We start from the raw sequence: 23,018 nt of genomic DNA on the forward strand, positions 1-23,018 counted from the left end.
TACGAAAATAAAATTGCCAAAGATTCCAAAGACAACCACAAAGCATTCTATAACTATGTCAAGAATCTAAATGGCAATGCTCAGATCTGCTCTGAGCTAAAACAGAATGGCATTAAATATACTGATCCGAAGGATATTGCCAATATCCTGGCAGATCGATTCAGTGCCAACTTCACCCCTCTCACCCCCTAAATGGCCCATCTCAATACCGGAAGATTGCCAAATTCCAGTAATAACGGCCACACAGGTACAAAACACATTCTCTAAAGCCAAGAATACAGCATCCATGGGACCAGATGACATCCCGGGCTGTGTACTACATGAACTACAATATGAACTGGCACCTCACCTAAGTGTCATGTTTAATCATAGCCTCACCTCAGGTTTTGTGCCCACTGAGTGGCGCAGAGCTACAGTTATCCCAATCCACAAGGGGGGATCCAGCTTGGATCCCGGAAACTACCATCCCATCAGTCTGACAAGCCTTATCTGCAAGGCCATGGAGCGTATTATCATGGAACTTATAAACAAAGACATTGGCAACCTTCAAACACTGGACCCCACCCAGTTTGGGTTTGTGAAGGGCCGATCTTGTCTCCTGAACCTGATTGACTTCTTTGAATCAGTCTCCAGAGCCATGGATAAGGGTAAGGTAGTCCACACAGCCTATCTAGACCTTGCCAAGGCCTTTGACACCATCCCCCACTCTGGAATCATAGATAAACTTACTAAGTTGGGCATTAATCCCTATGTCACCCAATGGGTTGCTAAATGGCTTACTGATAGAACCCACACTGTAAAAGTAGCCGACTCCAAATCCAGCTCCAGACAAGTGACAAGTGGAGTACCTCAGGGTTCAGTCTTGGGGGCGCTCTTGTTTGGCATCTACTTCTCTGAAGTACAGGTCAACACTAAGGGACTCTGGCTAACAAAGTTTGCAGATGACTGCAAACTGGGAGCCATTATTGAATCCCAAATGATGTGGATACTCTACAAAGGGCCTTACAGAAACAGATGCTTGGTGCCAGAGCCATGGGCTCAAGCTCAATGCCAAGAAATGTATTGTTATCCCTTTGGGAAAAAACATGTATCCTTGAATTACCATATAGGTGGCAGTACACTAAACACAGAAAGTGTGATAAGAGACTTAGGGACACAGGTGGACAGTGGTCTCACCTTCGATAACCACATTGCCACAACAGTCAGGAAATCCTTCTATGTGGCACACCTCATCATGAAGGGCTTTTCATCCACAAAAAAGGAGGTCATTGTCCCACTGTACTCATCCCTCATTAGACCCATTATAGAATACAATGCCCCATTTGGTATGTACCTCTCAAGACATCTGCAACAACTGGAAAGGCCTCAGAAATACCTCACTAAAAGAATCACAGGCCTAAAGCAGATGCCCTACGCTGACCGCCTTAAAAAACTCCAGCTATACTCTGTCGCATATCGTCTACTCAGAGGTGATCTTTGCTTAACATACAAGGCCATGTCAAACCCAGAGCTGTTGGACATGCTACACTTAAAGAAATCCCAATCCCTCAGAGTTACACACTCCAGGGATCTAAACCTTGTCATCACAATAAACAAAACATGCTGGAGGGATAGGTTCCTGACCCAGAGACTCCCCAGACTCTGGAATAGATTGCCCATACATGTCAAGCAGAGTGCCTCTTTGGACCTCTTCAAGAGGAACCTTGACGATTGGATGGGAGAAAGGAAATTCACCCCAGGGATCACGTCAGTCGCCCTGCTAGACAGGGGTCCAGGAAAGTAAATAATGTGGGAAGAAATAGCAAGGGAATTGTTATGGCTAGGCTTGTATAGGCCCTAGGGCTGATAGCCTAGTACCAACCTATGAACCTATGAACACTTCTATATAAATCATGTTAATATTCTCAAATGACTTATACTTATTACAAAATTCCAGATAGCTGGGCTAGTAGTATCTCTTTCTGTTACATTTCTATATAAATCATGTTAATATTCACAAATATATAATTATTTACAAAATTCCAGCTAGCTGGGCTGGTAGTATTTCCCTTTGTCACACTTCTTCCCCCCGAAAGCTCAAGGTAGTTTTTCAAGTGACTCTTGAGAAACTACACTTGAGAGGGTGAGCCTATCTGGGAATACTTTACCCCATTCTCTGTCTTGAGATTCCAGCTGCCTTAGCATTTCTGACCCCAGTACAGTGCTGCACTGTCCCATCACATGCCTGTAACCCTAGGCTCCACCACAGTAATTTGGGATTTGGCTGGCTGGTTTCCTGTAGCCATGTATCCTCCAGAGACTCCTCCTGCCTTGTACTGCAAATACTTAGCACAAGGGCCTCTCTATCATGGTAAGGTTTCATGATGTTAACATGCTACAATTTATGCCCCTGCCTCCTGCCTAGCAGTTCTACCAGGTAGTTAACATCACTGACCTTCCTTACCACCTTGAAGGGTCCCTCCCAAGCTGCCTGCAGCTTGTTGTGTCTGACAGGAATGAGAACCATAAACTGCTGCCCTACAGCATACTCTCTAGCTTGAGCATTCCTGTCATACCAGACCTTTTTCTTCTGTGGGGCTTCTGCCAGGTTCTCCTGGGCCAAGCCCATGAGTTCCCTGACCCTTGTCCTGAGGTTTAGAACATGTCACAACAGAGTCCTTGTGAGATTCACACTCATCTTCCCACTCATCACAAATCAAATCTAGAGGTCCCATCACCCTGTGCCCATACAGCAACTCAAAGGGTAAAAAACCTGTCAATTCCCGGGGAATCTCTCTGTAAGCAAATCACAGATGGGGCAGATATTTGTCCCACTCCCTCTTGAACTGGTCTGCAAATGCCCGTAGCATGGACTTGATTGTAGAGTTTAACCTGTCAACAAGACCATTAGTCTGGGGGTTGTCTTTAGGTACTTCACCCCACAGTGCTTCCACAGACAAGCCAGCAGGTCTGATTTGCAACTAGTACCTTTGTCAGTCAGTATTTCCTTTGGGAAACCTACTCTGCTGAAAATCTCTTACAAAGCATTTGCCACATTTTCTGCCTTAATGGAGGACAGAGCCACCTCCTCAGGGTATCTGGTAGCATAATCTGCTAGCACTGGGATATACTTTTTTCCTGTGAAACTTGGGGTACTCAGAGGCCCCACAATATCCATATCTACCCTCTGAAATGGCTTCTGAATCACAGGCAAAGGCATCTAAGGAACTTTCACCTTGTGTCCTGCCACGCCTACCTTTTGGCACTGCTTGCAGGTCCTGCAGTACCCTATTACATGTCTGGAAATCCCAGGCCAATAAAAGTTCTGCATAATATCTCTCTTTGTACATTTTATGTCCATATGACCTGCAAAAGGAATATTATGGGCTATGGCTAGAAGTGCCAGATGGTGGGTTCTGGGCACTACCAACTGCTGTATTTTCTCACCCTCTAGCCCTCCCTCAGGGATCCACTCTCTATACAGTAGCCCTTTGTCCAAGGATACAGATTCCCTCGTCCCTTGAAAATTAGGTGTGTCACTAGCTACCTCATCAAGCCTTGTAATGTAGGGTCTGAGAGTTGAGCCTGTCTCAACTGTCTCTTTGTAACCTTTCCCAGCTCCTCTTCTGCAGAAACTCTGGCATCCTCTGACAGCATTGCCTCACTGACAACCTGGGTACTACTACTCACCTCTGCCCTTGCAGTCACTCTGTCTAAGGGAACATCAGTATCCACAAGCAGCTGTGGCTCACCTTCAGTCTCACTGCTACAGGGTAACTCCCTCCCTGAAGTAACCACCTCACCAGTCCTGGCTGCAAGTGTGAGGTCTGTCTGGGTCTCCCCCAGTCTACCAGACCCACATGCTTGTCTCCAAGCCTGATGGAGTGTAGCTACATACACACAAAGTACTGCATTATCAGAATCATTCCCTATCAGGACATCTGCAGGGATATCCTCAAACACACCTACTTGCTGGCTTCCTTTTCCACCCTCCCAGTCAAGATGAACCCTAGCCAAAGGTATTTGGAATGGGGTTCCTCCTAAAGCTCTGACTGGAGTAGACTGACCAAGCAAGTAGTGCTCCTCTTTAACCATTGCAGGGTTCACAATGGTTAGGTCAGAATCTGTGTCTTTCTTAGCAGTGGCCTCTTTCCCATCCAGTATGATAGAACACAACCTCTTGTAGTACTTTGGTACCCTTGTTGTCTTGAGACAACTTACTGCTGTCATTTTGTCATTCCCAGTTACTGGCTCTCCCACCTTTTGTTCCCCACCTTGCCTCTGTGGACATCTATAGGCTACATGGTCCAACTGGTTGCATTTAAAACATTTAACCCTTGGTCCTGGATGTGTACCTGGACTAGTGGCTTCCCTTGTTACTGACGGAGTCTGTTGGGGTGATTTAGGCTGCCCACCATGGGTTCCCTTAGACTCCTGTGCAGCATTGGATATTCCTTTCTTCTGCAGTGATGCCCTGCTTGCTAGGTATAGGTCTTCTTTCTTCACCAACTCATCTGCAGTATTACATTGCCTATCAGCTAACCAGATTCTCATGTCCTCAGGCAAACTGCTAACTGCTTGTTCCCTCACCAAAAGGTCTGCCAGTCCTTCAAAAGTGGTGACCTGACATCCACTCATCCACCTATGAAAATAAGTGCTTAATTCAGCAATATATTCACAAACACTTTCATCTACCTTGCATCTATGCTCACGAAACTTTTTCCTATAAGCCTCAGGTTTTAACTTAAAACATTCTTACAAACAATTTTTGACTGTATTACAATTTAAGCAATCAGTATCAGACAATTTAGAAATAGCAGTTACAGCTTTACCATCGAGTGAGAGGGTTAGGAACCGTACCCAGAGCCCTAAACATTATACTGTTTACATACCCTTTCAAACATATGAATGAAACTATCAAAAGTATCCCCACTGTAAATTGTGGAAAAGATTTATTGACCTTTGTTGCTTCTGGGGTTTGTTACTCACTTCCCCATTACCTCCATGACCTTGGTGAAGAGTCAGCATCTCCTTTTTATGTTGCCTCTGCCTCTCATTCTCTTCAGCTTCCAGACATCTTAGTCTCTCTGCTGCTTCTAATTCCATTCATTTCTCCTGCCGTATTCCCTCTGCTGATTCTATTTCCAAACGTTTGGCCTCCATTTCAAGTCTCTTTAACTCCAAACAGATTTTTAAGTCCTCTGTGGAATGGTTGAACTGTCCATTTTCTGAGAGTTGTATATCTCCAAGGCCAGCCTGGTTGTCCTCCTGATTGCTGGTCTGTGATGCAGCTGTGCTCAAGGCTGCAATAATTTCTGCTTTAGTCAGGTTAGCATGCACCAGTCTTTTAGTCTGACACATCTCAGCCAATTGGCTCCATGTCAGCTTGCCATACTCCTCTGCTGACATGCTTGCCTGCTGTCCCTGACTAACTAAGCTAACAAAAAATAAAACAAGTGTGATATGAAACTCTGAGTGTTTACTGTGTGGCTGACTGAGAGTACAAACACCTTCCTTAGTAACCACTGTTTACAGGCTACAGGAATTCAATATCCACACCACTGAATCCTAATATGTGGATCTCCTACCACTACAAGCCAATTAGTATGTAATGTGGATAACCCACCACTGCCAGCCAATTAATATGTGATGCCCTTGCACAGGCCCAGTAATCAAAGAGCCTCAGTCCTCAACACTGGAAACAGTGGGGAATGTACACACTGAGAGGATGACAAGTACACAGTAAAGTGCAGTTTCCTTTAAGAGCATACAGAGATCACAGTCAGTCTGGGGCTGATTTCTGCAAATCCACAATAAGACTCCCCACTGGCACAGCTATAGAGTTGAGATCTCAGGTGATTGGCCAAGCTAAGATCTCCAGCACTCTCTCTGTCCAACCAGTGCTTCGTGTCCCTGCCCAAGTACTGGATACACACATTCTTTGAGATTTCTTTTATACACACACACACACACACACACACACACACACACACACACACACACACCTGGGAAAGACTGGCACAGGTTTACTGACTATGCCCCCATCTGCCCAGACTATATGGTAGTTCTGACTGCCACCAGCCACTCTTTATCAGCTACTTTAAGGCCCTTAGCAAAGAGTGGCCAATCCTACTGTGTAATGTTACTATTGATCCAAATGGTAGTTTGACCTAGCCAGGCTATTAGGAGTGGCCTGTACAGTGTCACCAAATAGATATCCAAGTATTCTAAGAGCTTAAATATCTCTAAACAGACCAGCCACAACTGAAAGGTTTAAATATAATTAATAATAAATAATAAAAGAACAAGACAATATCAGTAAATAATCAGTTACATCAGAGTTCAAAATCACAGAAAATATGTAAAACAACATTGCAGGACAGTCTCAAATAAATACAGAAAAGATCTAAGCTATACTTTACTATATTTCTATCTGAATCTAAAAGAGTTACTATGCCCTAAAAACTTGCTTACAGTAAGGCAAGTGTGGTAAATGAATCTTCTGGTTGATGTTGTTGTTAGGTCAAAGACAGATATAAAATGCCCCCTCTCTGTCTCTCAGAGAGTTCTTAAATTAATATCAAATATTGCTGCTGGGTTTTCTTGGATGACTTCATTTTTTGTCACCTGAATTTAGTTCCCAAGCTAAACCCCCAGTGTCAGAAACTACCAACATTTAACATCTGTCTGTGAAAATACATAGCCTTCAGATGTTTGCAATTGCTAGAGGACATAAAAAAATAAAACACTGACAAAACACAGAGAGTCCCTTAGTGTCTACATCCTGTCCCTGTTGACTGAAACTGAAAGATAACCTTTATAGCACAATCGTAAAACAATTTAATTTCAACTATTTTTTTGAAGTTTTGCAAGCTAACCCTCTATGTTCTAGTTTCCACTGTTAAAACATATACATTTACATAATTACAATAGTTTGTATACATTTCTGTTCTAAGCCAGCAGGGCATGCTGTGGTTATGTTTTAGCTCAGTACATAATATACAGTTCTAACACAGTTGTAGCACAAGCATCTTATATGAAGCATGTTGGCATTCACAAATGACACAAACCACTTACAAAATTCCAGATACCTGGGCTGGCAGTATCTCCTTCTGTCACACTTTTATATAAATCATATTAATATTCTCAAATGACATATACTTGTTTAAAAGATTCCAGATAGCTGGGCTGGTAGTATCTCCTTTTGTTACATTTCTATATAAATCATATTAATATTCACAAATGACATAGAATTATTTACAAAATTCCAGCTAGCTGGGCTGGCAGTATTTCTCTTTCTCACAGGCACTATTAAGTACTCATAAAATATGGCAAGAATTTTAAGTGTGCCTACTTAGAGGCATATGTGGATAGGCCTCTTACAGTCCTTATCATAACTTGCCTAGTATTGTTTCTTTGTTTCTGTGTTCTTAACAAGTTAGCTAACTCTTCCTTCTCTAACTATGTCACATTATGGTTCAAGGACTATTAAAGTATAAGATCCTTCCGGATAGTAAGAAATACTGACTCTGTTAGAATAGGAACCAGTATAAAAAGCATCCTTCAAGCAGAAACAGATCCAGTACTAGGCAACATAGGCAGTCGCCTAGGGTCCCGTGGCTATGGCGGTCCACTCTGACCAGGAGGTTTCAACATAAAAGAAATACATCTTAACACCATGGTGGTGGCATCTTCTCTTTTCAGAAGGACCATGTATGCGTTGCTTGCACATATGCCAATGCAGATGTAAATCCATTTCACACTTGCCCTTGGAATTTAAACAAGCAGTTCCGTTTTTAGAGAAGGTAAGTGCATATGTGTGTGTGTGTGTGTGTGTGTGTGTGTGTGTGTGTGTGTGCATGTTTACATGTGTGCATATATAATTTAAACTAGTGATTCCAATGTTTCTATATGAGAGAGAAATGTGTGTATGCATATGTATGTGTATGTAATTTAAACTAGCCATTCTATTTGTATAAGAGATACTGTGTGTATTGCTGTATGAGAGAGAGAGATGGTGTGTTTATGTGTGTGTATTGCTGTGTGAGAAAGTAGGTGTGTGATGTGTGTGTTGCTGTGTGAGTGCAGAGAGAAGGTAGGTCTGTGTGAGAGAGTAGGTGTGTATATGTGTGTGTTACTGTGTGAAAGCAGTGAGAGAAGGTAGGTGTGTTTGTGCATGAGAGAACAGAGCAAAGGTAAGTGTGTGTGAGAGAGAGAGAAGGTAGGTAGGTGTGTGTGTGTGTGTGTGTGTGTGTGTGTGTGTGTGTGTGTGTGTGTGTGTGTGTGTGCATGTGCATGTGAGCAGAGAGAAAGTAGGGGTGTGTATGTATGTGTGTGTGTGTGTTTAACATACCTCTGAACTGTGGAGATTTAGCCTCATAATTTTGGTATGATTCTCATAACATTTGTGGTTTTCCTTCAGAGAATTCATGCTAACACAAATCCAGCTATGCTAGAAACTTTCTACGTTAAAAAGAGCAATATTTAAAACCTATCCCTATTTTTTGGGCCACTGTATCCCCATTATTTTAGGCTTTGTCCAGATTTCTTGCACTAAGAGGTTGAGACGTATGCATAACTCTTAAGTGTCAAGATTTTTGAATCATATTTTTGGCCTATTCCTCATATAAAATGTGTGGTTTTCTGACAAATCCTCGAGGATTGAAATAACTAAATAATGTCATACAACTGAGTTTCAAACTCATTTCCTTCAGAAAATGCATGTTAAGACAAATGCTGTTATTTTGGCAGCTTTCTAAATCTATAAGAACAATATTTATAATCTGTCCATATTTCGGGGCCTATGCCACCCTATCATTTTAGGCTTTGTCCAAATGGCTTGCGCTAAGAGATTGAGAAGTATGGAGGTATGGTATGTAATGCTCTAGTTGGGGGAGGGGCAGTTTAGTCTATTAAATTGATCAGGCTTGACCCTGTAACTTGCTTGCAGGAGGCAGAGCCTGAATCCCCTACAGGACACTTCTATGGGCTAGGCTTGTAAAGGCTCCAGGGCCATTAGCCTAGCACACTTCTATGAACCTATGAACTACCAGACTGCTGAAGGAATTGTGAGCTTCAGTGGAAACAGGAGCCTGAATCCTCTACAACAACTACCAGACTGCTGACAAAATTGTGAGTTTGAGTTTCAGCACATTTTCAGGGAATTATGAGTTTCAGTGCACTTTCAAGGGATTATGAGTTTCAATGCATTTTCATGGAATTGTGAGTTTCAAGTGAAGAGAGGCTTACTGTTGCTCATGCTAAGTCTGTTTTCAATGTGCAACTAATGGTTTTGTTTAGCAAATAGCAGCCACTGTTTGTGCTGTAGAATTTTAAAGCAGTGTTAGTAGCATAATTGCCTTTGGTGCAGAAGACTGCGGATTCTACTCCCGCACCCTGTATATATGGAGTGCTGATATTTCAGTGTCCTTTTGACTGGGTATTATTTAGTGCATTTTAAGGAGGGATAGGGGTTCTGCACTCCTAAGTGTGTCCTCCTTTGTATGAGATGTCTAGTAACTATGAACTTGTTGTCAGTTTGTCAGTCATTCCCTATTGCAATATTACCAGCTTACCAATTTTTTTTAATATAACATAGGCAATAAATTCTTCAAGGGTAGCAGGTACTGAATTTGTAGATGAAACACTGAAATGTAAAGTTGTTGGCCAGTAGCAACCACTTCATTAGTTACAGATCTCTTTAATGTGGAATTATTTGGATGACTTTTACTTCTGCAGATATTGTGCTTATTGACTGATACTGGTGGATTGTAACGACAGAAGTTTCAGTGACCTTTTATGGTTAAAATGTTCTGAAATGGACAGTTTTGTCATTACTGAGTCATACATTTTGTTTCATTGCTTACTGGGAAAATGTTCAAAACTACAAATTTAAAACATGCTGTAACAAGTGGTGCTGTATTATACAAGGAATATAATTTATACAATCAGGAAGGTGAATCTAAGAACACATATATGTATGCATGGCCCTAAAATGTGTGCAAGGAGCCTATGGTTTGAAAACAGCCCAAAGGTAAACAAATTTTCCACTGGCCAGATGCATTTTATTTGATTTGTGGGTTTTAATGCCATTGCAATTAATGAGTTTCAATGGCAGAGAAGTTTACTGCTCATGCTAAGTCTGTTGTCAGTCTGTGACTGTATTGTTTGTTTAGTAAATGGCTATCAGTGTTTGTGCTATTTTATTTCAATATCTGTAATAATTGTAGAAGTAAATAAGAAAACAGCATGCACACTGATAGGTTTAAACAGGGTTTATGGTAAACCGGGAGAAATAGCCAAGTAATGGAACACTGCAATGGCTGGGGAGGGGGCTGCTGCAAGAGTTAGGGGGATTGTTGCAGGGGAGGCTGCTCTGGGGGGCCTCAGTCTATTGCCCTGTCTAGGGCCCCATTTGACCATGATCCAGCTCTGCCTTCAAGGGCTTGTACTTGTTCCTCTCTTGTTCTCACTATTCATTAATGACCTCCCACTAGACCTCTTAAAAGCTAATTGTATTCTGTATGCTGATCATGAAGGACTTACCTAATCAATTCACAAAATATATACATGACATCTACCGGTCTATGCAGATTGACTTTAATCTAGTACGGAAATAGTTAACAAACAACATGGTCATTGTAAATACAAAGAAGATCACCGTTGTGCTGTTAGGTACTAATCAAAAAGCACAAAGCAGCTGGCAACATAATCACTGAAGACCCTGTTGACAGTCTGCTTCCAGCCACAAATCTTCAAAAACACATTGGAATCACTCTAGCTTAAAGCATTTCCTCCATCCCCTGACAGTGAACCTTAGGTAGACAAGGTACCTGCCCAATTACAAACTACATACAATACACAAAAGTCAAAAAACAACATCTCATGTTTCATTTATATAACTTAATTATTACTGAAAAAAGGCAAGCAATAGCCATCAATGATAATTTTTCCAAGACTGGAATATAGGCTGTCAATAATCTCTTTACTGTCATATCAGAACTCTGCCTTATTTACAAATAACGGGAAACAGGATACTTAGACTCATACAGTTGGCTAAATATAGAGGTCACCACTTTATGGAAAGGAAAATTGCAAACAGTTCCAGCAAAGTTAATATCTTTGTTTAACACACAACTTTAATGTTGCTTAATGAAGGACACTGCCTACCACCTAAAAACAAACTGATAGTTAGGGAACAACACAAATGCTATTTAACAAAGGTGCATGCTAACTAGTCAGACCTACATTTAAATTAAATTTAACCAAATGTGCATTATTAAAACTTGCATTGTTATACTGGAATGCGATTCAAAGATTCCAAACAATGTACAGCAACCTTTTAGGGAAAAAGAAATGCCTGTTAACAGAAGAGATTAAATACAACTGTTTCAGAGACCTAGCCTAACAGAAAAGAATAAATGCAGCTATGTCAGGGGTCCTATCAGAGTGGATCATGGTTAAATGGGGCCCTAGGCAGGGTAATGGAAAAGCCCTCCCTGCAGCGATTCCAGTGTCCCATTACTTAGCTATCTCTTCCCAATTACTATTACAATTGGCCTGAATGTATCCACAAAGACTTAAAAAGAAAAAGTTAAAAGCCATGGATATTACTAAAATGAAATATAGTTAGTCTATATTATACAATCTGGGCCTATTAATATATAAAAGATGTAGTAGCCTTTGTTCACCATGCCACATGATGTCCTTAAGGGATCATTTGCATATATCCCATGGGCCTCTATTACAGGAGATTAAAATGTCACACAGTAGGTGAAATTATTCAAACCTTGAACCCTTGTCACAGGTGTGTATACTATTTTCTTATTTGCTTTTATAATGATCACAGAGATGTGGATTTAATTTAAAACTTTTATTTCAAATTTTATAACACAAACATTGATGGCCATTTGCTAAAGAAAACAAAGCAGTTGCACATTGAAAACAGACTTAGCATGAGCAACAGTAAACTTCTCTTGAAAACAGATTTAGCATGATCAAAATTAAACTTGTCATACCCTTGAAACTTACATTCATTGAAAATGCACATACACAGTGGTGGATTAAGTGTACAGTAGTTCCTGGGCTGTTTTCAAACCACTTCCCCCTTCCGTATATATTTAGGACCATGCATAAATGCATGTGTTCTTTGATTCACCTTCCTGATTGTTTTAACTTGTATTAAATGACATTTCTTGTTTAATATGGCAATATTTGTTAGAGTGCATTTTAAATTTGTAGTTTGGATAATTTTTTCCAGTAAGCAGTGAAATGAACCTAAAATGACAAAAGTACCCATTTCAACCATAAAAGGTTACTCAAATTGCTGTCATTATAATACACCAATATCTGTACTCAACAATCATGGCCATTAAATTTACCTTACACATCATATTCTGATAATGTGATAAAAATGGACACAGTAAAGTATTTCACTTTGCTTTACACAAATGCACATTGCTCCTGCAAAGACAGATTGACTTTTTAACTTTATCAACTCCAAACGTTCATAGGTAAATACTAGGCAAACCAGATTACAGACTATTATACACCTAGCCAATAATCATAAAGTGACTAAAGGTGAGATTCAAATGCTGTACTTTATATCTGGGAGGTAAGCACCTTAACCACTATGCCACACCTCAAACCCAAGCACAGCCAGTCATTTTATCTACATTTGTCCCCCAAACCCAACAATTATAACAACATTGTTGAGTTGCTGATTGCATTCTGCGCAGATGACTGTGTCAAAAAATTAATAATAATGACCAAAGTCACCTATTTCAGATTTGTTTCACACAAACACACAATAGCCAAAGTACCCCTCATTAATTCACACAAACACATGCATGCTAGTACTGTCACATCAGATTAAGAGTGTTTAAAAAATGTCCAGATAAGAGCATAAGGTACTTTCATCCACAGAAGGCTCTCTGTGGATAAAAAATTTCTTATGCTGTTATCTGGTCATTATAGTATAAATTACGACCACTTTGTTGACAATGTACACCTCTTATTGTTATGAAGAAATAAATTACATATAGTTTATTGGTTGCTTTGGATTAATTACATTATACTGTAGAAAGACCACTACCATCATACCATAAGATCCAGCCAGGTGTAGCACAACTTAAATAAGAGTGTTAGAGAGCAAAAGAAATAACCACCTGGTAACATATGCCAAGTCAATATGCACAGTCTCTGTGTAAGTAAAAGTTATATGATAATTCTACATTACAGAGAATTATTACTAATGCAGACATTGCTGCTAGCAAACAACTTTGCATTTCAGTGCTTTACCTACAAATGAAGGGCATGCTGCCCTTGAAAAATAAATTACATATGTGCCATTAAAAATGGTGTGTTGATAATCTTTCCTGGACTAGATCAGCTATGCAATAGGGAATGGCTGCCAAACACTGACAACAGGTTCATAGTTGCTAGGTATGCAGTCCTGGAGAACATTAAGGAGCCTAGCTCAAATTTCCAATTGCTCCAAAGCACTGTCTGGTGAAGTGTCTTGCTCAATGTCGCGCAGTAAAAAGTAAAAAGGTCACACAGACAAACCAATTAGTAAATACAACAAGTAAAACAAGCCAAGCTTGGGTTTTCAGGCCTGAATGTATCCATAAAGACTTAAAAAGAAGAATGTTAAAAGTCATGGACAATCATAAGCCGTATTGCTGAAACACTTGATGTCCTTAAAGGGTCATTTGCATATATCCCATGGGCCTCTATTACAGGAGGTTAAAATGTCACACAGTAGGTAAATGAAGTTGAAAAGATTCAAACCCTGAACCCTTGTCACAGGAAGCAGCTCATTAATATGTTGGAGTTTTAGTCCTCTGCACTAACTACTAGAGTGCCAGAATAACAAGTTTTAACTCAATACAGAAATCCTTTTCAATTCGATCTTGTAGAGAAGACTGTATTGCAGTAATATGCAGCAATGATTACATAATGGATACTGAAGATCAGACAGTTATGATCATCACGCCAAATAATCCAGATGATATGCCCTGACAAATATCAACCCCTTTTCAGTTGCTGGAGGTTGTAAAGAAGATACTGAAAAATATATTACTAAAATGAAATATAGTTAGACTGTATTACACAATACAGGCCTATTAATGTATAAATGATGTAGCGATTTTTGTTCACCATATCACAAATCATATAAAAATCAGAAATATTACTGCATATAGCTTACTGTTTTTTTGGGGGGGGAGGGGGGCTTACATGCTTGCAGGACACCTACATCTCATTTATATCCTCTGTATGTCTTCCTTGTTATTTAGAATAGCTATCCCTTCTGACATTACTCAGCAAAGTTCTGACTTACTTGAATGGCTCATAATACTGAACTGTTGCAACATACACCTCCAGAGTTAACAGATCCAGATTATAGAAAAACTGGGCCTTATACAGGGTAATGGCTCATGCCCCGCCAGCCATACCTGTATCCCATTACTTGATTGCCTCTTCCCAGTTACCATAAACACACTTCAAACCCGTCAGCATACATACCCGTCAGCATGCATACAATTTTCAGCTTTACTTTTACAATTACCATGGAGATTTGAATTTAGTGTAAAACTATTATTTCATATTTTACAGGAAAAAAAACACTGACGGCCATTTTCTAAACAAAACATTCTCACACTGAAAACAGGTTTAGCATGAGAAACAGTAAACATCTCTTCCCTTGAAACACATTTAGAGAAAAATTACCTGGCAATTCATTAAACTATAAGAGACATGCTGCAATTCATAGTCAAACAGCATATAGTGAAGTCCTAATTAAAGTCTATGTGAAGGGTGCAGGAATTCAAAAGACAAATGTATAACACATTTACTAACAGCCTGGGACACCACACTGAACATTTGCCCCTTTTCAGGATCAGCCAAGGAGTACTATCTGGTATAATAACTTTCCAAAGTCACACAGAAGACAAATGAAGGCTGGGGGTATCAATCCACACACTACAGGAAGCAGCTATTTAACAGCTCATAACTTTACTCATTTGCAGTAAGTGCTAGAAAAACTAAAAATATATTCATAGTTTAACATTAGACTCATATAGTTTATGCTGTCCAGTTTATTCACAGCTCTATAATAAACACACTGCCAACATTAAGGAAACCAAAGATCACATGCAAAGAACATGGCTCATATGATAATGTTCCTGTTTAATACAGTTTCCTTCCTTTACACCATAACTACTCTAGTTTAGCAGTCCAGAGGGGCATTGATGAGTCTGGCCTAAATTTTCACATGCCTCAAAACAGTGTCTGGTAAAGACACTTACTCAAGGATAGGGCATAAATATTATGCAAAAATCAGGGATGTTCTACAAAAGTAGAGATAAATAAAAGCAGACTGCTTTAAGTCACTTATCAACATGTATGTTGTGAAACACAAAAAAAACATGAATATCTAATGTCTGGCAGTAATCCTCAGTGATTTACCAAAGAAACAGTCTGGCAGTGTAGAGGATTATTTACTGCCCTTCATCTGGCATCGTCGGGCAGTTCTGAGCCTCTCGCGGCTGCGCGGTACATCAGAGTTGTGGGCAAAAGCAGGAAAGCAAAGCAAGATCGTTGCTTTTTTATGTCTCGCTATGTTAAGATGTCTGTTGCTTATTTACATTTACAACGGGCACGCTGGCCAATCAGCGTGCACGTTTTGGGGGGGGTTATGGTATAATAAGGCTTTTGTCTCCTGTAGCTAAAGTACTGGGTATGAATCTGTGTAAGTCAATTAAATAAAATGCCCTCTCTTACTTGGACATTACTCAGACACACACACAAACACACACATCATATTTGCTCAATCTTTTTTTAGCTTTGCGTTTGCAAGATCTCTATCTGTAGCTTTACTTTTGCCACAAGAGAAACTAGAAATTCTACTCGTCTGTTCTGCTCAGAAATGTCTACTCATAGTAACCCCAAATTCTGCTCAGAATTCTCCATGCATAGTACCTGTTTTCTTCTAATGTTGCTGCCACACACAAAAAAGCAAAATGCTGCACATGAAATTCAGTTACTGCCCATGCTACTGCAAAATGAAATCTAGTGCCATTTCCAATTCACTATGCCTATGTCCTGCCTGCCTTCTCATTGGCTGAAAGCAGCTATGCCAGGCAGGAACTGTTAAAGCTGCAGTAGCTGATGATGCTGAGGAAAGGAAGAGTTTTCTTTTTGTTGTGGGTGGGTCCCCCAGCCAGTACCGGGTCCTAAGCAGTTGGCAAGGTCACGTAGTGCTAGATCCAGTCCTGGGTCCTAGGCTATCTTAAATAAATATGCACCATGAAAGTCTTTAAGAAATAACTAGATGATGTGCTGGGTAACAACAGTGCCTGTTACTTACTATTGTGCTGCACAACTCTGGAATAATAAATCCAAAGCAGTGTAAAGTACCCTATACTGTATTGTGAAATACATTCTCCACTGTGTTTGTATTGTATTCTCTGCTGCAGTATGCCATTAATGCTCTGACATGTAAATGCTATTTACTGTATGTTCACTAATGGATGTAAACTGCATTAAGGTGACTTGCATACATAACTGTGTGTACAGTGAAGCTGCAGTCCTGGTTATATGTTAGATGGAATGAATTTAGAATATTCATCATATGTAAATAACTGCATTCCTGGATGAATTACATGCAATTATTGTATACTGTGGTTATCACTTGCTGTTGTCTTGCCTTAGATGCCCAGGTCATAGCTGAAAAAAAAATCACTTGATTTACCTGATTAACAAATGTAAATAAATAAATAAATAAATAGATTGTGTGTCCATTGTTGGGATTACTTGATCCTACTGTACAATATGTACTAAAAATACAGTTTAAATGTCTTTGTTTCACTAGAGGACAGGAAAATTAATATAAATTTTAGCACACAGTCTGCTTAGTAGATTGGCTGTGTTCTATGTTACATGGGAGAGTATAGAATATAAACTAGGTTCTGATAATAGGAATTATATCCTTTGTAATGGCAGGGATAAGGTTGACAGGCATTAGAACCCCATGGTAAGCTAAAAGTTCCCTTGCTAGCAAGCACCCCCATCCCATAATGTACTGCAGTGCTAAGGCAATTCATATCTTTGTTACTGTCTTGCTAATCTTATATTCAGATGAGAAAAGATGGCCATGGCTACCTTTTGATCTTTTCACACAACATTGCAATTTTCATGAGTAAAAATGTTCTATATTTAGTTTGCAACTTTTTATACCTCTTCTTTATTCTTTATGAAACGTTTTCCTATTATTCTGTAATTTTCCTATAATGAAATTGTTTTAATTTCTGGGACTAGGCCTTCATCAGCCTGTTATAAAGAATGTTCATTCAGCCATTGTACCTGTGGAGGAACAATCTTCCCAAACACAGGCACACCCCATGGTTATATTACCTCAGAAATCTGCATAGAAGACAGGCACACCCCATGGTTATATTGCTTCAGAAATCTGCATAACCTGTAGAATCCCACCGGGTTCATGTTAGTTCAACGAAAATCCACATCCACATCCCCGATGACCGGATCACCGAGACGAGATAGTCGACGCTACACATCCCCGACAAAGATAAGTAAATGTATTATGGAATGGAATTTATTCCCATGTCCGTAATACACTTAAAAAATGAACAAATACATGTTTAGCAGGGGCCTGTGCCCCCACACCCCCCTACTTAAATATACCAACTCCGAGATCGCACCACATTGCGGAAATGGGAATACATCCCATTCCGCACTACTTACCATTGTCGAGGATGTGTGGTGTCAGCGATCTCATCTCTGTGATCCGGTTGTCGGGGATGTGGATTTTCATTGAACTAACATGAACCCTAATCCCACCACATGGTTATATTACCTCAGAAATCTGCATAACCTGTGGATTCCCACCACATGTTTATATTACCTCAGAAATCTGCATAACCTGTGGATTCCCACCACATGGTTGTATTACCTCAGAAATCTGCACAACCTGTGGATTCCCACCCCATGTTTATATTACCTCAGAAATCTGCATAACCTGTGGATTCCTACCCCATGTTTATATTACCTCAGAAATCTGCATAACCTGTGGATTCCCACCACATGGTTATATTACCTTAGAAATCTGCATACAAGACAGGCACACCCCATGGTTATATTACTTCAGAAATCTGCATACAAGACATGCACACCCCATGTTTATATAACCTCAGAAATCTGCATACAAGAAAGGCACATCCCATGTGGTTATATTACCTCAGAAATCTGCATAACCTGTGGATTCCCACAATGGTGGCTGATCGAGAAGCACAATGACTGGAGCTCTGACAGTGCAAAAATTGAGAAACAGGGTTACCACCTGCCCCTCTTTATGGAGAACAGTCCCTGTATGGGCAGTTGTGTTCTGTGAAAAACACGTGGATCAGATGTCTTGAGATTTTTGGGCAAAAATATTTTCTAAGTTTAACAGTCATATAAAACAATTACTTTGCATCTAAAACACCAAAATATTGCACAAAACAATATAATATATTCAAATTATACAAGAATAAGTCCTTAATTTAGCAAAAGAGTGAAATCTAGTTCCTTACAGTGGTTGTGGGTATGGTCTGTCCTGTAAAATCCTACATTTCTTACTGAGAAAGTCTTAAAAAGCTGGTAAAAGTTACAAATTTGGGAGAAAATTAGTTAGTCTAGTATATACATTGCTTAAATGTCATTAAAGGGAAAACCTGGGAAAAATAAAAAGGTCAACTTGAAAAAGAGAAGAAAGAGTTCTGGATGAAACGAACCCCAAGGCTGGAAGCAGACCTACATGCAAAAGCAATACAAGAGATGGTTTCCAGTATACTAGAGGAAATTAGATTATATGCATTCAGAAATGTTCAAATAAGTGGAAGACTATATAAGAAAAACATGTAAAATGGTTGGAAAATATAAGTATTATTTTTTTAATTTAATTTAATTTTATTTATGCTTTGTTGACTGGGTTAGTCCCACTAGGAGAGTGGCCTCTTTTCAGGAGAGACTTGAGTTGGTATTCATACTAATTAGTTGAAATTTAGTCAAGGCACAAGGGAACTCCGCCCACTCTTTTTTAATAAGTACTGTGGGATCTTTTATATCCATCTGAGCTACCGACAACTCAAGCCAATGTGACCACATTTTAACTTCTCATCCGGATGATAACAAATCAGTCTGATGAACTGCTAAATTTGAAGAAGTTAGAACTAAAAATGAATGAAAGAATGACAGAGATTCTGGTTATCAAATGAAGAAATCCTTCAGACATTGGTAGATGTAGAAGATAAGCACAAAGAAAAAACTGAAACCTGAGGTTTTCTGCAGTACCAGAGAAGCTGGATGGACTGGACAGAAATGAGAGCTGCATTACATATATGCTCTTAATTTAACTTCCAGCAAAAAGGCTGAGACCAATATTGGTTAAAATGTAGTCATACCAGCAAAAAGAAATGCTTCTGACAAAACTATGGCAAAGGAGAATCGATTCTTAGATTGTTACTAGACTAATGATCCAGGGGTCTTTCTAAGCTTAGCCAAGTTTTCCTGAAAGAATAATGACATCCTGTATCCAAACAGGACAACAAGGTCCAGGCATTTATAAGCTATCTTTGTCCCCAACAAACATGGGTGCCAGGCCTGGTGTAAATTTCTTATTCTCCATCTATTGGTCTAGATTGAGCTTAAATTGGGTACTAGATGAACTCAGCTTCACAAGGATGAGAAGCCTGTTTTATAGGAGAGGCAGTCTCTAGGACACATATCTGTCTCTCCAGCATGTTTTGTTTAAGTCACAGACAAAATTCAGGTCCTTAGACCTTGTGCTTCTTGGTACTGTTTGAATTACAAATATGCAGGAGATTCAGCAGTGTGGGGTTTGCAGATGCCTTGTAAGCCAGGTATAGAGCACCCCTCAGCAATCTATAGGAGACTGAGTAGAGGGAAAGGGCTTTAAGGTGCTCTCCATAAGGCAGGTTTGTTATGCCTTGTATTCTTTTTGTAAGAAACCTCTGAGGTCACTCTTGTTGTTGCATGTGACTGGTCAGGTACACACTAAGTAGAGAATTGCACTCTGCGATTGGTCTGATGAGGGCAGAGTACAGTGAGATAATGACCTCTTTGGAACTAGATGCTATGTCCTAATCTATAAGTTATGCAACATAAAAGGATTTCCTCACCACTGTGGCCACATGATGGTCGAGGGTAAGGCTACTGTCTATGTGCATACTCAGATCCCTGATCACTGGGTCAACTCTTAGGGGTGCATTAGCAACATGATCATTTGCTGGGATGGGTTATTTCCTGAAGGATGCAATTATGCATTTCTTAGCATTAAGTTTAAGACTGTTTGTTAGTCAGAGGTAGGCCTTCTTGAAGAATACTGTTGTCTGCAATCATCTGCAAACTTAGTTAGCCATAAAATTTCAGCATTTACTTCTACTTCAGGGAAATAGATGCCAAAAAGGAATGGGCCCAATACTGAGCCTTGGTGGACTCCGCTAGTGATTGGCCTCTTCTGGAGGTTTTCTCAAGTATTTTGATCTCCTGGGTACTATTAATGATCCAGTTGGCTATTTAGTGGTTGATAAAAGGGTTCTTACCTAATTTAGTGAGCTTGTCTATGAATCCTAAGTGAGATATTGTATCAAAATCCTTGGCCAAGTCAAGGTAAGCTGTGTGTACAGTCTTACCCTCATCCATTGCTTTGAAGAACCTCTCAAAGAAGTCTACCAGATTTAATAGGTATGACCTTCCTTTAACAAAGCTGAACTGTGATGGGTCCTGCATTTGCCTCTTGTCTATGTCCTCATTTAGAATGTCAATGATGATTCTGTGCATGGCCTTGCATATGAGGCTGGTCAGACTTATGGGCCTGTAGTTACCCATTTAGTGGTTGGACCTCCATTGTGGAGGGAATGACTGTAGCCAACTTCCATTCCTTGGGCACAAAACCTGACTGTAGGCTCCAGCTGAAAAGTGATTCAAGTTGATCAAAGAGGTCATGTCTCATGCTGTTTAGTAAGCATACCAGGATGTTATTGGGGCCAATCGATGTACTGCTTTTGGCCTTGGAAAATCCATCGAAGACCTGTTCTCTGGTAATGGTTGGGAGGACTGTGGTATGCAGTATTTCCTTTGTACTATTGAGGGGATGTGGGGGGAAAATTTGATATGAACCTGTCAGCCAAAAGGTTGGCAATGGCCTCTGGTTCAGTGTGGTGATGCCACTTACAATAAGTTCTGCGCATTGTTGCATATTTACCTTGAGGTTATGGACATAGCTGTAGAAAGCTTTGTGGTTGTCTTTTGCCTGAGAAGCTATTTTTTTCCTTCATATTTAACCTCTGAAGTCTTAATTGTTTAGATTGGTCAGAGGATTTTCATATGCTGGGATTTGTTCCTCCTACGCTTGGCCAAGACCTTTTTCTTTTGTTGTATAACCAATTGATATAGTGATTACACCAGTGTGGCTTGTCTTTTGAGTTATTCTTATTCTTAATACCAGTGGGCACAGCTCACTCTATACAGCTATCAATATGGCTGTACAGGGATTTTGTAAATAGCTCAGCATATGCTATGGTGTTTACTGGGTTTGGGAGGTGCTTGGAATTTAGACAAGGTGACACTTTGTAAATGGCTGTACAGGAATTTTGTAAATAGCTCCGTATACGCTATGGTGTTTACTGGGTTTGGGAGGTGCTTGGAATTTAGCCAAGGTGACACTTTGTAACTTTGGGATAGTTCCTAAAGGTTTTTGGTTTATCTGGATCCTCCAAATTTAATTTCTATTTCAAACAATATTGCCTCATGGTCAGACCTGACAGGTGAGGGCATTACATTGGTTGAGGAACATTGCTCCCCCATGTTTGTGAGTACAAGGTCAAGGATATTTGTATTCCTGGTAGGAGAATGGACCAACTATTTCAGGATGTTGATATTAACAAAGTTTAGGAATCGCTAGTCTTGTGAAATAGAAGTGGAGTAGGATTCCCAATCTATATAGTGGTAGTTGAGATTCCCATGAAGATTATATTTGGTTAAACAGTGAGATAGTCTAATATACTGAGATAGGTAGTATGGGTTTCTTGAGACATGGAGGAGGACCCATAGGTTGTAAGGATAGGGTACAAGACCTTGTTTATGGTGAGTTGCAGGTGTATAAGTTCCAGTGGGTCATACACTTTAACTAGTCAGGATGTGAGGTTGTTTTTAATGGAGACTGAGACTCCTCCACCTTTAGTTCCCTCCTGTGCAGTAGATGGTCTATAGGTGTGAAAGGCATTAAACCATGTCTCCGTTAATGTACAGATATCCACACTCTCCAGGGAGAAGAAGGCTTGCAGGTAGTGGAGTTTCTTGTTAAGACCTCATTGAGCAGTACCACCTTCAGATATTCTTTTGTAGGTTCAGTTAAGTCGGAAGGTTTATCAGTATGGCATTGCCTAAAAAATGTACTGTGGGGTGGAAAAGGTCTTTGTCAGTATCTGAAAGCCCAGAGGGGATAAGTTGCAGACCATCCCTGGCAAAACAGCATGGTCTGCCAACCATGTACGCCCAGGCTGTCAAATATTGTATCCCCATGGATTGACACCAGAAGCTAAGCCAATTGTTAAAAATCAATCATTTTCTGTTGGTGACTTGGCATCATCCTTGGAGAAGGTAGTATGCTGCTCATTGCTAGGCTCATACCTGCCTGAGACACATAATCAGCGAGTTTGATTGTCTTGTTTCATATAGTCAAGGGAGGTACTTCTCAAGCCATTAACACCCACACAGACTATGACAGAATCATACTAGTACCTGTGGTTCAATGACCTGAGTGCATGTGTGACTTGATGGATCCTAGTCTTGAAAAGGCAGCTAACTGTGACTGTCTCCTTGCTCAGTCTGTTGAGGGGGACATTGGTGTGCCTCGCTATAGAATCATCAATGGCCAGGAAATTTGGTTGCGCACTGGTTTGCCTTAAGGCTTACTAGTAGAAGCAGTGGATACCTTGCTACTATCTGAAGCTGCGGAT

Source organism: Protopterus annectens, chromosome 10.part0 (assembly GCF_019279795.1).
Source record: "Protopterus annectens isolate FY-2018-M chromosome 10.part0, PAN1.0, whole genome shotgun sequence".
Classification (NCBI taxonomy): domain Eukaryota; kingdom Metazoa; phylum Chordata; order Ceratodontiformes; family Protopteridae; genus Protopterus; species Protopterus annectens.